Source organism: Pelophylax lessonae, assembly GCF_965119305.1.
Source record: "Pelophylax lessonae genome assembly, chromosome: 3".
NCBI classification, from domain to species: Eukaryota; Metazoa; Chordata; class Amphibia; order Anura; family Ranidae; genus Pelophylax; species Pelophylax lessonae.
This window is the reverse complement of record NC_138770.1, coordinates 458188438-458200011: the sequence shown is the minus strand read 5'-3', so window position 1 is coordinate 458200011 and position 11574 is coordinate 458188438. Positions and strand designations below refer to the sequence as shown.

The 11574-nt window shown below is 45.1% G+C and overlaps 1 protein-coding gene across 1 annotated transcript in view; it reads left to right on the top strand.

Moving 5' to 3' along the window:
* The first annotated feature begins 474 nt into the window (after window positions 1–474).
* The window catches only part of AGPAT4 (1-acylglycerol-3-phosphate O-acyltransferase 4), a 152788-nt gene continuing 141688 nt past the window's right edge, over window positions 475–11574 (top strand). The window contains exon 1 of the mRNA XM_082249109.1: window positions 475–569. The gene's annotated coding sequence lies outside the window, so the exon portion shown is untranslated. The remainder of the gene's footprint in view (window positions 570–11574) is intronic.

Sequence of the window (11574 nt, the reverse complement as noted above, 5' to 3'; positions counted from 1 at the left end):
TAAGTAATTTTCTAGCAAAAAAAACAGATTTGAACTTGTAAACACGTGTCTGAAATAGGCCTGGTCCTTAAGTGGTTAAACCAGGACAGATATTAATTACACAGGTTCTGTGGCTGATTAAACTCACTTAGTGCCTTATATCAGCCTCAGAACCTGTGTAATTAATGTGTCCTGGTTTAAAGGGATGAAGTAACAACCCTAGTTACTCCTCCTCCATTGTTCTGATTGATTCACACTTGGATTGGATAATAAAATCAAAGTGTGTATGGCCACCATGAAACATGATGAATGAATGAAGGATCTGGGGAGATAGAGCAGCAGACTACTTGCTCACATGTGAATTGTAGCTAAAGGAAGTGACATGAGGCGGGGAGACACGTCAGATAAGGACCATTCTTGCCTTTTTTTTTTATTAGCACCACCCCATGGGCGAGGCCAGGCTTTCTTTCCCTTCTTGGCTTCTGCACAGCAGAGAGAGCATTGGAAAGTAGTTGTACTAAGTCGGCTCCTTTCCTGTCCCTCTTCCTCCCTGCAGGCACACAGCAAGCAGTGGGAAGCACGAGGTAAGTGTTTTATTCATCATGTGCTGAGACTGAGGGTGATGATGCCCATCTGTTGAGCACTGACATGCCAATCAGGATCGCTGTGTGATGTTGTGGGGCAGAGCTTTCCTCTCCAGGGGGTGAGTGTAGGTTCTCTCAGCAGCCTTAGTTAGAGCCCTGTTGCCAGAACCTACTTTCCACGTGTTGCTGACTGAGTCCGTCCCTGGTGTGCCTGCCATCATCATCATCATCCTCATGCCCTGTGTGCCTGCCATCCTCATGCCCGGTGTGCCTGTCCTCTTCATCCCCTGTGTGCCTGTCATCATCCTCATCCCCTGTGTGTGTGCGCCTGCCATCCTCATCCCCGGTGTGCCTGTCATCTTCATCCCCTGTGTGCCTGCCATCCTCATCATCCTCATCCCCTGTGTGTGTGCGCCTGCCATCTTCATCCCCGGTGTGCCTGTCATCTTCATCCCCTGTGTGCCTGCCATCCTCATCATCCTCATCATCCTCATCCCCTGTGTGTGGGCCTGCCATCCTCTTGCCCGGTGTGCCTGCCATCCTCATCATCCTCATCCCCTGTGTGTGTGCCTGCCATCCTCATCATCCTCATCCCCTGTGTGTGTGCCTGCCATCCTCATCCCCTGTGTGTGTGCGCCTGCCATCCTCATCCTCATGCCCGGTGTGCCTGTCATCTTCATCCCCTGTGTGCCTGCCATCCTCATCATCCTCATCCCCTGTGTGTGGGCCTGCCATCCTCATGCCCGGTGTGCCTGCCATCCTCATCATCCTCATCCCCTGTGTGTGTGCCTGCCATCCTCATCATCCTCATCCCCTGTGTGTGTGCCTGCCATCCTCATCATCCTCATCCCCTGTGTGTGTGCCTGCCATCCTCATCATCCTCATCCCCTGTGTGTGTGCGCCTGCCATCCTCATCCTCATGCCCGGTGTGCCTGTCATCTTCATCCCCTGTGTGCCTGCCATCCTCATCATCCTCATCCCCTGTGTGTGGGCCTGCCATCCTCATGCCCGGTGTGCCTGTCATCCTCATCCCCTGTGTGTGTGCCTGCCATGCTCATCATCCTCATCCCCTGTGTGTGTGCCTGCCATGCTCATCATCCTCATCCCCTGTGTGCCTGCCATGCTCATCATCCTCATCCCCTGTGTGTGTGCCTGCCATCCTCATCCCCTGTGTGCCTGCCATCCTCATCATCCTCATCCCCTGTGTGCCTGCCATCCTCATCATCCTCATCCCCTGTGTGCCTGCCATCTTCAGCCATCATCCTCATCCCCCTGTGTGCCTGCCATCATCCTCATCCCCTGTGTGTGTGCGCCTGCCATCCTCATCCTCATGCCCGGTGTGTGTGCCTGCCATCCTCATCCCCTGTGTGTGTGCCTGCCATCCTCATCCCCTGTGTGTGTGCCTGCCATCCTCATCCCCTGTGTGTGTGCCTGCCATCCTCATCATCCTCATCCCCTGTGTGTGTGCCTGCCATCCTCATCCCCTGTGTGTGTGTGCGCCTGCCATCCTCATGCCCGGTGTGCCTGCCACCATCATCCTCATGCCCAGTATGCCTGCCATCATCCTCCTCATCGCCCTCAGTGTGCATGCCATCCTCATCCTCACCCCCCAGTGTGCATGCCATCCTCATCCTCACCCCCCAGTGTGCATGCCATCCTCATCCTCACCCCCCAGTGTGCCTGTCCTGCCATCATCATCCTCATCCCCAGTGTGGAGCTTTCTATGTGATCTGCTCCTAAAAACGAGGCCGCCTTTGTGGCAGCCAGCATCATGTTCTCCTTCCAGCATCTCCATGGTAACCGGGGAAAATGGCATGCTTAGGGAGCCCAAGAATGGGAGGGACAACATGGAGGAGAGGGGCTGGGGCGGCACACTGTTGCTTTCATCTTGGGGATTGCTCAGGAGGAATGGGAGCTGCCTTGTTATTGTGTGCCTCCGATCCGCTGGGATTGAATCACTCCCTCACACACCTGTAGGTCATAGGAAGCAGGGATTGGATGTGTGTGTAGACAGTGCTGGGCATAGCACACGAGAGGCAGTGGGCTCTATGTCTGATGGATAGATGGATTCATTCTTCTGTGGGGGAGATATATAGTATATACACACTTGGAGGAGATGGGAGGGGGATCTATATACAATATCTCCTTACAAAAGCGAGTATGCCCCTCCACGTTTTTGTAAATATTTATTTTATCTTTTCATGTGACAACACTGAAGAATTGACACAATGTAACGTAGTGAGTGTACAGCTTGAATAACAGTGTAAATTTTCTGTCCCCTCAAAATAACTCCACACACGGCCATTAATGTCTAAACCGCTGGCAACAAAAGTGAGTACACCCCTAAGGGAAAATGTCCAAATTGTTCCCAAAGTGTCAATATTTTGTGTGGCCACCATTATTTTCCAGCACTGCCTTAACCCTCTTGGGCATGAAGTTCACCAGAGCTTCACAGGTTGTCACTGGAGTCCTCTTCCACTCCTCAATGAGGACATCTCAGAGCTGGTGGATGTTAGATACCTTGCACTCCTCCATCTTCCACTTGGGTCCCACAGATGTTTAATAGGGTTTAGGTGTGGAGACACGCTTGGCCAGTCCATCACCTTTACCCTCGGCTTCTTTAGAAAAGCAGTGGTCATCTTGGAGGTGTGTTTGGGGTTGCTATCATGTTGGAATACTGCCCTGCGGCCCATTCTACTTCAGTATGTCACAGTACATGTTGGCATTCATGGTTCCCTCAATGAACTGTAGCTCCCCAGTGCTGGCAGCACTCATGCAGCCCCAGACCATGACACTCCCACCACCATGCTTGACTGTAGGCAAAACACACTCGTCTTTGTACTCCTTACCTGGTTGCCACGACACACGTTTGACACCATCTGAACTAAATAAATGTATCTTGGTCTCATCAGACCACAGGACATGGTCCCAGTAATCAATGTCCTTTAGTCTGCTTGTCTTCAGCAAACTGCGGGCTTTCTTGTGTATCATCTTTAGAAGAATCTTCCTTCTCGGACGACAGCCATGCAGACCAATTTGATGCAGTGTGCGACGTATGGTCTGAGCACTGACAGGCTGACCCCCCACCCCTTCAAGTCTGCAGCAATGCTGGCAGCACTCATGTGTATTTCCAATAGACAACCTCTGAATATGAAGCTGAGCACGTGCACTCAACTTCTTTGGTAGACCATGGCGAGGCCTGTTCTGAGTGGAACCTGTCCTGTTAAATCGCTGTACGGTCTTGGCCACCGTGCTGCAGCTCCATTTCAGGATCTTTGCAATCTTTTTATGGCCTAGGCCATCTTTATGTAGTGCAACAATCCTTTTTTCAGATTCTCAAAGCTCCTTGCCGTGAGTTGCCATGTTGAACTTCCAGTGGCCAGTATGAGAGAGTGAGAGCGCTAACACCAAATTTAACAGACCTGCTCCCCATTCACACCTGAGACCTTGTAACACTAACTAGTCACATGACACAGAGGAAGGAAAATGGCTAAGTGGGCCCACTTTGGACATTTTCAATTACGGGTGTACTTTTTTTTTTTTTTTTTTCTGTAAGACCTATTACTATTTAATTTAATAAATCATTGTTCAATATTTTTGTGTTTTTTCCATTGCTCTTGCGCTGTCTCACAGTATCTTTTGTGTTTAAATGTGTTTCTATTGTTTTTAAAAGTGTGTTTAAAGACCTTTTTTTAAAATGCTTTTAAAAGTACAGTGAAAGTTAAACATGCCTAGTGTGTATCCAAATAGGGTATTTCTATTTTGTGGATTTTCACTTATTGCGGGTGGGTCTGGAACATAACCCCAGCGATGGAGGGGGGGTTTACTGTATATACAGTATAGACACACTTTGAGGAGCTGGAAGGGGGCTATGCATGCATATATACTGTGTGTATATATACACTTTGAGGAGCTGGGAGGGGGCTATGCATGCATATATACTGTGTGTATATATACACTTTGAGGAGCTGGGAGGGGGCTAATATACTGTATACATGCACTTGGAGGAGCTGGGAGGAGGCTATAAATACATATCTACTGTGTGTATATATACACTTTGAGGAGCTGGGAGGGGGCTATATATCCTGTATACACGCACTGGGAGGAGGCTATAAATACATATATACCCACACTTTGAAGCGCTGGGAGGGGACTATACACACACACTTAAAGGAGGAGGCTATACATACATATATACTGCCTATACACAATTTGAGGAGCTGGGAGGGGGCGCATTACACACTTGCATACTTTTACACACACTTACACTTGGAGAAGCACAAGCATGGGCCTGCTTTATGGGGCACACTGAGTGTAACCAGCCGCCTGACAGCATGGCCTGGAGGGACATTGGCAGGGAGTGCTAAGTGCTGCCAGAGCTCTTCTCTGTTCAATAGCAGCAACTTGTAGATTAGACAGGGGAGGATTGATTTCCAGTCATTGTAAACAGTTAAGTGGCTGGAGGAATACCATGTCTATACAGAATATGGCATGGAAACACAACATGGGTGTAAGGAGACACGGGAACTTCTAATGGGAGAGGGTGTGAGGTAAAAATGGAACTTTAGATTGTATGCTCAAACCAACAGGGTCCTCTGTACTGAATTTTATTGTAACTGTACTGCCTCCCTTCATCTTGTAAAGCGCTACGCAAACTGTTGGCGATATATAAATCCTGTATAATAATTGTAATAGAAGGGATACGTGAGGTAGGATTAGAAGCAATCATAGGAGGGTGTGTGATTTGGACCGGTTTCATACAGGCTTCAGCTTGTATCAGAGCAGTGTGAACAGCAAGCTTTGACAAAGCATTTGCAGAGCTTTCGGCAAACTTTGTTGAAGCTTTCTAACCACTTCCCACCCAGGCTATTGTCAAATGACGGCTGGGCAGGACATTTGTCTTTCCAGGTGGACGTCATATGACACCAGACGCAGACGGTGATTGATCAGTTTACAAGCCTGCCTGTACCATGTGATCGCTGTGACCAATCAAAGCAGATCACATGCCAATTGTAAACATTGAATGGCTTTGATTCATGCCATTTATTCTGTACAATTGTATTGCTAGCTGTGATTGGCCCTGTCTGTACCATGTGATCGCTGATCAATCACAACAATACACACTGAATTAATCAGTTTAATTCAGTAAAAATGGTTGCCTATACCCATGACATTCATTGGTATAAGCAATCATCATGTGAAAAAAAAAACCTGATCACTTGTTACTATGGTAACACTATATTGTTCTGGCCACAGTGTGTGGAAAAAAAAAATCGCAAAGGGGGGGGGGGGGGGGGAGACAATTTGTAAAAATTAAAGCGGAGTTCCACCCAAAAGTGGAACTTCCGCTTATATGCTTCCTCGGAACCCTGCCCTCTGGTGCCACATTTGGCACCTTTCAGGGGGGAACGGGTACCTGTTTTTGACAGGTACCCTTCCCCACTTCCAGCAGACAGTGCGCTTTCCCTCGGAAGTTCAGCCCCTACTCCTCCTTCCGACCCGGGGCCAATTAGAAAGCGCACTTCGCACATGCACAGTAGGGAACCCCCTGTGAAGCAGAAAAGCTTCACTGCCGGGTTCCCTTACCCTTAATGGCAGCGGCAGCACCCGAGAGCCGATACGAAAATCGGCTTCGGGTGCCGACATCGCGGGATTCCTGGACAGGTAAGTTCTCTAATATTTAAGTCAGCAGCTACAGTATTTGTAGCTGCTGACTTTTATTTATTTATTTTTTTTCCTGGGGGGCAGAACTCCTTTTCACTTGCTACCAATTTACTTTTTTTTTCTTCTTTAATTCTCAAACGCTAAAAAAATTACAATTTCAAAAAATTCCCAGTAACTCTTACGAAATACCTTGGACTGTTTAATTTCCAAAAATTGGGTAATTTGTTATTGGGGAGTATTTGAACTGTTCTGGCATTTTTAGGGCTGCAAGAAATTAGTTTTTCAGATATATACCATAGTTTGTGGACTCTATAACTTTCCTACAAACTAAATAATCCACATTAATTTGGGTTGTTTTTACCAAAGGAATGTAGCAGAATACAGTTTGGCCTAAATTTATGAGAGAGGATTATTTACTTGCAAGATTTTATAACCAAAATGAAAAAAACATTGTGCGTGTGTTTTCAAAAATTTGGTCTGGGCAGGAAGGTGGTGAAAGTGCCCAGTATTGAACTGGTTAAAGTTCGCTTCAGCTCCAGTTTGTGAATCTCAATGGGGTGCTGATTGCCAGTTTAAGCAAGCTGCTAGCAGGATTTCAAGAAGGTTTTACCCCCTTAATGACCAGTCCATTTTTTTTTTTTTTTTTTTTTTGCGATACAGCGCTGCGTTGCTTTAAGGCCTCATGAACACAGGGCACTAAAAAATAAAAATGAGCTGCAAAGCCACTATCAACGCCAGGGAAAAACCGCTGTAAAAACAGGCTTTTAATAGCTTTTTCCATTGGCCTTCATGCACTTTTAGCAGCCTTTCTCTGCCTCTACTAAAAATCAATGGTTGCCTATGAGAGCCATCTTTGATCCAACTTTCAGCCCATTTATTTGAATAGAAGTCGCATTCACGTTTGATCATGATGATCCAACTTGTGGTGCGATATGTGCTCTGCGGATCTTGAAGGGGACCACGCCACGCCAAAATGGGGGAAAGAAAATGGCATGGGGTCTGGTATCGATTTTGAGGGGAACCCCAACGCCAAAAAGGAAAAAAAATGCGGGCAGGTGCCCCCCAGATCCCTGTCCCCCCCCCCCCCCAATGTGAATGAGTATTAGGTACATTTTACCCCTACCCATTCACCCCCAAAAAAGGTATTGTAGATAATGAGGAGACAGTTTTGAGAAGTCCTTTATTCAAAATCTTTCCCAGTTCTTCTCCCTCATGTCTTCTGTGCCTCTGGGTCTTCTCCACTGCCTCCCATGATTATGACAGCTCCACTCTTTGCGGCTTCTTATATAGCAATGGGGCATGGCCACTGGGTGACGTCAACCGGAGATCCCGTCTCTTGTGTCGTCACATGGATGTAGAAGGCCGGAGGAAGATTTTTAATAAAACACTTTTCAATTCAATATCGTCTCTTGTCATTATTTATGCTACACTGGCTTTTTTGGGGTTAATGGCTAGGGGTACAATGCACCCCATACTCATTCACATGGGGGGAAGGATCGGGGGGCTTATGAACTCCAATAAGCCCCCTGCTCGCAGACCCCCCCACTACCACTGCCCAGGGTTGTCGGGAAGATGCTCTTGTCCCCATCAACATGGGCACAAGGTGCTTTGGGATGGGGGGGATGCAGAGCCTGGTATAGTCCAGGTGGTGGGGGGCTCTCTCCTCCTCCCCTTCCCTGACCTTTGGGGCTGCATGCTCGAATAAGGGTCTTGCATGGCCTTTGCATGGGTATCCCTTTCAAGAGCCTTCGTCAGACGTTTTACAACTGTAACGCTGGTCCTCAGAACTTGCTGGCCCTGGGTTTTTTTGCAGCTTGAAAATGCCTATGCCACTTACAGCTTCAAAAACGTCTGTGCATGAGGCCATTTTAAAGCTGCAAAAAAGCGGCTGTAAAAACGCCCTGTGTGCATTAGGACTAACTGACAATTGCGTGGTCATGCGATGCTGTACCCCAATAAAATTGGTGTCCTTTATGTCTTTTTTTTCCCCACAAATAGAGCTTTCATTTGGTGGTATTTGATCACCTCTGCGTTTTTTTTATTTTTCGCGATTTTTTTTATATATATATATATATATATATATATATATATATATATATATATATATATATATATATATATATATATATATATATATATATATACATACACACAAAAAAGAGCGACAATTCTGAAAAACAATATTTTTTTTTTTTACTTTCTGCTATACATCACAGCCAATAATTATTTATTTATTTTTTTTTTTAAATCTATTTTTTCATCATTATAAGCCAATAAGTGCTACATATATTTGGTTTAAAAAAAAAAAAAACGTAAAAATGTATTGCGTTTACAAACTATGGGATAGATGTATGGCATTTTTTATTTTAATTATCTATTATTTTTTTCCTACTAGTAATGGCAGTGACCAGTGATTTTTAGCGGGACATTGCAGTGAACAGTTTGGACACCTAACTGACACTTTTGAGGGGACCAATGACTTTACTACAGTAATCAGTGCTAAAACTATGCACTCTTTACTATACTAAAGACACTGGCAGGGAAAGGGTTCCAGATCAAGATCGTCAAATGGTTAAGATCAAAGGGTTAAGTGTGTCCCTAGGGGATGCTTTCTAACTGCGTAGGGGGATGAAGTCACTAGATAAAGAGACCTGTGTTCCTAAATAGCAAGAACACAAGATCCCTGTGTTCATCTGTGACAGAACAGCGGCAGACTGCAGTTCCTCTTAACCAATTCCATGCCGCGTGATTTCTGGCACTCCGCTCCTACATGTAAAAATCATCATTTGTTTGCTAGAAAATTACATCACCACTGGGTTTTTAAAATTTTCATTATATAAACAAAAAAAAGACAAAGTTCTGAAGTAAAAAATGATGTCCTCCCAAGTTTACACTCCATGGGCCATGCTGTAGCTCACCGGACACAGTAGAGCTGCACGATTCTGCATAAAATGAGAATACACAATATTTATTTTTTTTTTTTTGTGCTTCGCATAAAGACCATGATTCCCAGGGTAACATCTTTTACATTATACAAAAAAATTGGGCTAACTTTTTTTTTTTTTTTTTTCTGTTTAGTTTTTTTAAATTCATTAAAGTGTATTTTTCCCCAAAAAACTGTGTTTGAAAGATTTCAGCATGAATACAGTGGGACATAAAAGATTAAAAAGACCGCCATTTTATTTTCTAGGGTCTTTGCTAAAATGTGTGTGTGTATAATATATATATATATAATATTAGAGCTGCACAATTAATCGTAACAGAATCGAGATCGCGATTCACTCCCCCCTGACGATCTTAACATGACACTTGCTCGATTCTTTACATAGCTGTGAGGGAGCAGCTGTCAAAAAAAAAAAAAAAAAAAAAGCCTATCAGCATAAGGCTCCATGTACACGGGACATTGTTAAAAGTCCCTTTGAATGCTGGAATTTTTAGGACGTTTGAAACGTCCGTTCGGTCGCGTTTGCACCCGCGTTTAGCGGCGTTTGCGGGCGTTTGCGTTTAGAAGCGTTCCTAGAGGTCAAAAAAATTATTCCCCTTTAAAGTGGAAAAACGCGAACGCTAAACGCGGGTCATCGCGTTCGGACGCGTTCAGACGTGTTTGTGCGTTTGAAACGCCGGGAAACACACGTTCGAACGCAAATAATTGCGTTCTAAAAACAGTCCCTGAACGCAACTGCCTGCAAATGACTGTAAACGACCTGGTGTACATGGACAGATAAGATAAAATGTAGATGGGTTCAGGGGCTTCTGAAAAAAATGCCCAACTGCTCCTAAACGGCCATTTCCAGCATCCCGTGTACATGGAGCCTTAGTCTCCCACTGAACTGTAAACACAAATGATTACATTGTATCTTTTCTTTCCCTCTGCCGGAGGAAGGAAGTTTAACCTCTTAAAGACTAAGTCCCGGTTCACACTAAGGCGACTTGGTCGCCTCACAGGTCGCCGTAGGTCGCCTTCCATAGGGAAGCTGCGGACCCGTTCTAATAGGAGCGACACAAGTCGCTCCGACTTAGAAAAAGGGTCCGGAGCTTCTTTGAGGCGACCAGGAGGCGATCGCCATAGACTTCAATGTTATGAAGTCCGTGGCGGCCGCTCCGAGGTCGCGGTGCGCTGCTCGCACCGCGAGCTCGGAGGTCGCGGTGCGAAGTAGCGTCGCTCGTTGCAAGTTAAATCAGTTTATTTTTCCTAGAAAAGTAGTTAGAACCCCCAAACATTTATAATTTTTTTTTTTTTCAGCAGAGACCCTGCAGAATAAAATGGTGATTGTTGTAAATTTTTATGTCACACTGTATTTGCGCAGCAGTCTTTCAAACGCAATTAATACACTTTAATGAATAAAAAAATAAAACAAAACCGTAAAGTTATCCCAATTTTTTTTTTTTATAATGTAAAAGAGACAATCGTGATCTTTATTCCAAGCAAAAAAATCGTGATTCTCATTCTGGCCAGAATCGTGCAGCTCATATATATATATATATATATATATATATATATATATATATATATATATATATATATATATATATATATATATATATATATATATATATATATATATATATATATTATAATTTTATTGGTCTAGCAAAAAAATACTGATTTTTAACTTGTAACTTTTTAACTTTTAAAAGCAACAAGTGTCAGAAAAAGGCTTAGTCTTTAACCTCTTTATGACCGCCCGCTGCAGATGCATTGGGGCAGGCAGCTGCTCCTGCGCAAATCTCCGTACATGTACGGCGGTCGTGAGCAGGCGGCTAGGGGGTGAGCACGCAGCGGCGGTGCGGTCCCGCCCGGCTTGTCAACGGGGAAGCTGATGCAGCGGGCAGGCGGCTCAAATTGCCACCTGACACCCGCGAACGTTCCCCGGTGAGAGAGGATGACGGGCAGCTGTTGTAAACACAGCTGACCGTTCTTCTTCTCCCTGGAATGATCATAGAGCCCCTGTGATCCTTCTATATAGGATCACAGGTCTCTGTGGTCATTCCACAAGCCATGCCCCCCCACAGTTAGAATCACTCCCCTAGGCCCACATTTAACCCCTTGATCAACCACAATGTTAACCCCCTTCCCTACCAGTGTCATTATTACAGTAACTGTGCATATTTCTAGTACTGATTACTGTAGTAATATTACTGGTCCCCCCACAAGTGTCAAAAATGTCAGGGGTCCGATCTGTCCGCCACACTGTCCACCGCAATGTCGCAGTCCCGCAAAAAAATCGCAGATCGCCGCCATTACTAGTGAAAAAAAAAAAAAATTACAACTGTTTCTTGTAGTTATTGCATCGACTAACTTTTGCGCAAACTAATCAAAATACGCTTATTGGGATTTTTTTTTTTT